The 6310-nt window shown below is 40.5% G+C and overlaps 1 long non-coding RNA gene across 1 annotated transcript; it reads left to right on the plus strand.

Moving 5' to 3' along the window:
* The first annotated feature begins 383 nt into the window (after window positions 1–383).
* LOC120928676 lies at window positions 384–4459 on the plus strand. The gene is made up of 3 exons (XR_005747296.1): window positions 384–452; window positions 1068–1156; window positions 3860–4459. It is a non-coding gene; the product is annotated as an uncharacterized LOC120928676 (long non-coding RNA).
* The last annotated feature ends 1851 nt before the right edge of the window (window positions 4460–6310 follow it).

Genomic DNA, 6310 nt, shown 5'->3' on the forward strand with positions numbered 1-6310 from the left:
GTTTTTTGACAGCCGAACAAGGAACTCGACGGGGAAAACGATGTGTTTCGCCCGTCGAGTTTCTCGGTCGTGTGTACGGGGCCTGAGTGTTAGTTCTGACAGTCTAAGGCAGGGGTGTCAAACTGGCGGCCCTCCAGCTGTTGCAAAACTACAAGTCCCATGAGTCTTTGCAAGGCTAACAGTTACAAGCATGACTCCCACAGGCAGAGGCATGATGGGACTTGTAGTTTCGGAACAGCTGGAGGGCCGCCAGTTTGACACCCCTGGTCTAAGGGCACAATAAATGTAAGTACATTATTTAAGCATGTTTTAAAAGCATTTTAATAAATAATTTGATCATTTTACATGATTAGTTATTTTCTGTTTTTCCCTTTTATCCTATAAGTGGAGCTTGGTGGGACCAGAGGAGTGAAGGAAGATAACCTGATTGAGCCCATTATATCTATGTTTTGGTGAGTTTATGCTGTCCAGGGGGTGTGCTAAGGATTCTTCTCACTTTTCTTTCTGGAGCACCATTGGACTTTTTATTCTGAGTGGCACACCGTGTGGATTATTGGATCTCTGTTATTAATTAGAAGCACATCATTTGAACTATTTATTTAAAAACTGAATTTATTTCATGGGTGGTGAAATGGACACAGGAGTGAGCCTGATTTTGCACTCTCCAGCTTTAGAAAATAAACCCCTATGTGTTATTGATTTAATTTTATTGTTATGTCACTTTTGTACTGGTTTACATGACTTTTTTTTATATTGTCACCATAACAATTTATGTTTTTAACACTGCCTTATTAGATCTTTTTATGTTAATACGTGTTTTTTTTATATAGGAAGAGCACTATACTATATTCTATATATGTATTTAATTCTGTGGTTTCAGTGATTACACAGGGGTGTGTTAGCAGCTTCCAGCAGATCAATATATTACTAATGCCATATTTATTGGTATTAGTGCAGGTGTTTAAAATTAGAGATTAGTAAAAAAGATTGGAACTGCATATGGAGTTCTTGCAGATGTTTGTTGCTCTGTTAGTAACATTTAGTTAATCGTATTTATTTTCCCACAGTAATTACTTGTTCTGCTAGTAGGAGCGTGGCACATGGCTCCTATTCCAAACTACACACATCTATCAGGAGTTGAGATCTTGTTTATCAGGTAAGGATAGCTGACATCACATGTAAAATATAATCTCTGGCATGCCTGCCCTTGCCCTTACATATGGGTGTATATCCAAATGTCCAAATCAATCCACTCAGACTATATTAAATGTTACCTTTTCAGATCAGAATTTTAATTTTCATTAATCTTTTTGTCACTTTAATAACAGGTAATTTATCATGTAGCAGTGCATGAAGAATTGTTTACACTGGCACAAATGCATTTAGGTTTTTCCAGCAGTTTATGCTACATAATTTCTATCTCTACCATCTGTAGTAATAAGTATACATTGCAAATGTATAGCAATAGCTATAACATAAATAAAAAAATTAAATATTCTTTGTTGCCTTGATCTACCCACGTGTGTCACTACAATGCAGTGGCCTTTTGGTACTATACTGTGGCATTGCCTTACCATTCCTATTTCTCAGTGCAAATCTTCCCCTCAGGTTTAACTCACTAAAAATAACAAAATCTCTACTTTGTTGAGACCTTAGCAGTTGTTAATTAGAGTGAAAGGTGTCACAAATAGAAATCTGCAAATCTCTATATGAAAAGCAAATGCAATCATCAAACTATAGATGAAAAAGCATGAAAAATTCAAGACATTAGAGAAAACACCACAAATTATAATTCCTTCAAATGGTACATTTTAGTATTTTCAGTTTTCTGTAGTTAAATTAGTTTACAGATTCTGACTTGTTGCTGCTTTTTTATATAAGCATTATATAATATATATTTTATATTATATTATGTAAGCATATAAGCATTATTCTGATCAGTACATATATTCATACATTCTGATCTGTGGCTTCTTGCATTTACCTCATTTTTTTTTACAATGTTGTTGAAATGTGGTTGTAGAAGATATATTGTTGCATAAGGTAAATTACACCCTTCTGCCACCAGTCACAAATTCTTGGTTACAATATTATTTGTAAGATATAAAATTATTACACTGTATGTTTAGATACAATACCCTTTAGGCTATATACACAAGGGTTTATAAACCTTCATTTGAACTTAGTTTTGTGCAACAAGCCAGGCAAGAACAATGCTCCCAGCAAAAAATTTCTGATCTATGTATAGACTTTCAGTGGAAAAAACTCAAGGTAGACCATGTGCAATGATATTGTTTAATTGGGGGAGGTAATGCCCAAAGGTATTGTCTGGAAATGGAAAAGATATGTTTCGCAATGGAAAGGTGATCAACTAGTTCATACTGATAAAAGCTGGCTACAGTGGTGGCTGGTGGTAATCTTTTTTGGGGGTCGTCGGGGTCGAGTTGGTTGGTTGGTACATGCACTGCATCCATGATGGGCAATTACAGACGGCTTCCCCTGCTCTCCTCCTCGGTCATCACAAGCAGCTTCTCCTTCCCCTGCTCGGAGGCTTCCACCTCCTCCCTCCTCCTCAGCGGCCAATCAGAACACTTTTATTTGCTGCCAATCAGGATATGTGTCTTAGACCCACGCTTCCTGATTGGCGGAGAGGCAATTCAGTGTAAGAATAGGGAATATTAATTTGCTATTCTCACACACCTGGGTGGGCTCGTAGAGCAGTGTTCTGTGTCTGGAGCCCACCCTATTATGAAGCCTTGCATTGAAATCCATGGTCTGGCGTCCTAAAAGGGTCCGGACACATGGATAGATAGGGGGTGGCGGCAGCCATGGATAGGGGGAGGTGGCACCCATGCGCCCTCAATGGACGGGCTGCCCCTGGCTGGCTACATGGGAGAGATCTCCACGTTAAAGGAGAAATATAAAAATTTATTGACAGGTGGGTAGATGCTGCCATTATAGTCACTACTGGGATCCCACAGCAAGTACCTAAGGACTGTAGGTGAACCTTGGCCGCATTCCAGGACTCTAGAGCTTGCAGGACAAATCCATTATTGGTCTATAACAGGTCAAATAAATGCTTTTTCTTTTTCAATACATTTTTATTTATTTTCAAGTAACAAGTAAAAAAAAAAAAGTATTTCATAACATAAAAAATCTGACTCAGTAAAAAAGCACACATATCAGTTACAGTATGTATAATATATGGGATTAATATAACACTATATTGTATCAATCTCTAAAAAATTTTATATAAATATAGCATATAGATATAGTTTTTTTATGCATCTTATAGATACAGATATCTTATATTCAATATTTATTGTTAAAAAAATGTGTAAATGGAATAAGAATTTGGAAGTTAGACAATGAATGCCCATGAAAAAGAGCAGACATTTAGATGCATCAAGCATTTGAATATTTAGGCTCCATTCACATCTAGGCGTTTTTAACGCCAGACGCCCGACGCTCGTGCCGCTAGAGGGGAGATTTCACATTAGTGTCTATGGAGATGGTTCACATCTCACGCCGAACGCCGAAACGCCGTACGTCTGCCGCCTGAAAAAAAGTCCCGGACCCTTTTTTTCAGGCGGCATTGGCGTTCGGCCATAGACAACAATGTGTTGTAAAAAAAAAAAAAGACCCGTTTTGTCGCGGCAAATCGCGGATTAAATACGCCGCAATTTGTAGCGGCAAAATATGCTGAAATACGCCGCGTTACAGTGTGAATGCGGCCTTAGGGATTCTATTGGCCATTGTAATGAATAAATGCTCAAGCGCTAATGCATTTACTTGCATAAAGATTTTTTTCTGCACAAAAGCTCCTCTCATGATCATGCTGGTGATGTTTTTTTTTCAGCCTGTAAACACCTATGTGTGCATGGACACATATACTAACAAAGAGGTGCAAGAGAATGAGGGTCTACAGCAGGACTGGACTGTCAGCCAGAAACATGAACATACGGCCAAAGCACGCGCAGAATCACTAAAAATTGACAACCAAAGAATGAAAAAAACAATGCTTGGATTGAGAAATCTTGATTTATGCTTTTGTCACTGTGTCAGTGCTTCAGCCTGTGGATGGTGGTGATGTAGTGGTGTAAGCAATGTTTTCTTGGCCCACTTAAGGCCCCTTATTTTCAAGTATTAATCCTCTAAACCCATTTATGGGTCAGAGATAGATGTAACCAATACAGTAGCCACGAAATGTAAAATATTCTGTAGCGCCTGGTTACTTTCAAGTACCGGTGCTATTGAAATTTAGAGGGCAATCAGAGTATTATCATGACTCTGATCCCAATTAGAATGTTTCAGATTGGCTGTGCTGTGGGCTCATTCTGTTGTTACTGGGGTGCTATCCCACCCCAGGGCGACAGGTGGCAGCAGCGGGGTCGAGACTTGGGTGTTCATTTCCAGCAGCCAATCAGGAGGAAGTGTCCTCGCTGGGCATGCTGGGAGAGGGTACTTATGGTACAGACGCCATTGAGTCTGGGTCTTCTTCTTCCAGTGTGGCACCCACCTTTAGGATGACCACATCACGGTGCCCCGGCATTATGGCCTATCTGGCCGGGGCGCTCGTGCCACGCTGTGTTCCTGGACCATGTTGGTCCGGAACATTTGAGCAGCGGCGGGGACCCAGTGCTCGACTGGGTTCCCACTTTTGAAGTTCCCAAGCGGTATAGCTGTTCATTGCGGAGTCCATCTGAGGAGCGCCAATGAGAGGCGGGCGGTCCAAAAGGGTTTTCGGCAAACCACCGGGGATCAAGGTACCTGGACATTGAAGGATTGATCACCTGTCAGTCGGTACCGGGCGACGTTAAGAAGGAGATACAGGCGTAATTCTTTCGAGGAGGATTGCCTCCGTATTTGCAATCAGAGAGGGCCTGTGGCAGAGGCTCTCCCTGAAGTCCATTCCAGGAGGGTCTGTGGCAGAGACTTTTCCTCAAATCCAAGTTCATTCCAAGGAGGGTCTGTGGCAGAGACTTTTCCTCGAAAGGTTTGAGTAATACTTCGGCTGCCAGGTCAGTGAGAGAGGCCTGTCCGGGTAGGCTAAGCCCACTCAGGTAGGAGTGGTACGGAAAGTGTTACGTATAGGAGCAGGACTGTTCCAAATACTACGCCTGAATATGCTGTTCTCCTTCTTCTTCCAAACTCTATCCTTTCATCACCGGTTCATTGTTTTTACCTGGCTGGGTAATAAAGAGCACAGAAAAGACACTTGTTGCGGACATTCCTTTACTACTGCTATATGCACCATTCACCCCTAGAAATTTGGAAGAGCCACGAGGTAAATGTGCCACCCAAAACAATCCAGCAGCTCCTCTGGGGGTAGTGCTACAATTCTATAGCTACATATAGAGCCTACATCAGTGGTTCTCAACCCTGTCCTAAAGTACCCCCTGTAGGCCATGTTTTGGGAATCTCTCTTAGATAAAATAGCTGTTCAAAACACCAAGCCATTGACTCTGATTTAAAACACCTGGAGAAGGAAAACCTGCAAACATGGCCTGTTGGGGGTACTTGAGGGCAGGGTTGAGAACCGCTTGCCTACATTACAGCTGCAAACAATGGTCTGTAAGTATACATTTTATATTCTGAAGACAAATCCAATTGTGAAATTAACAGGCCTTATTCATTATGGTAGTCTAAAAACAGTGATGATGTTCAAGGTAGGGATGTTTGCCATTCTTTCCTCAAACCAGACGTACACAGTACTACACATGCCTTTACCAGATTTAAATTATTCTATGGGCTGCCTATAGATTCATCCAATGGTTTAAGCAAAGTCAAGCCATAAGGGCTTACCCAATTAGCTGGGGCTTATGTCATATTATGTCCAACCTATTCAGGTAATGTATAAAAGGGAAGATGTGTACCACTAGGTCCCATAATAAAAGCTTCTCATCCAAAGTCTGCATTTTTATTTGTATTTACTGATAAAATATGAAAGCAAGCCTTTGAAAAAATATCCCCCCACCACAAATATACTGTAGACATTCAAGAGATGTCTTTTTAATTATTTTCATATTCTCTGGGAAGGTATTAATCATATTATCAGGCAGTAGTACAGAATTCTGGCACTTTTCTGTGACTTCTCTTTCAAATGTCATGAAAAGATTTTTCAATAGCAAGATATGTGCCCACTCGTTTCTACGATTAACAGAACTAGCATTTCTTAAAGTGGAGGTTCACCCAAAAAAGCAATTTTTAACATCAGGTTTGGCCTAATTACGGGAAGCAAAATCGGGTGTTTTGATTAAAATCAATGCAGTACTTACCTTTTTTGAGATAGATGTTCTCCCGCCGCTTC

This window comes from Rana temporaria, chromosome 2 (assembly GCF_905171775.1).
Source record: "Rana temporaria chromosome 2, aRanTem1.1, whole genome shotgun sequence".
NCBI classification, from domain to species: Eukaryota; Metazoa; Chordata; class Amphibia; order Anura; family Ranidae; genus Rana; species Rana temporaria.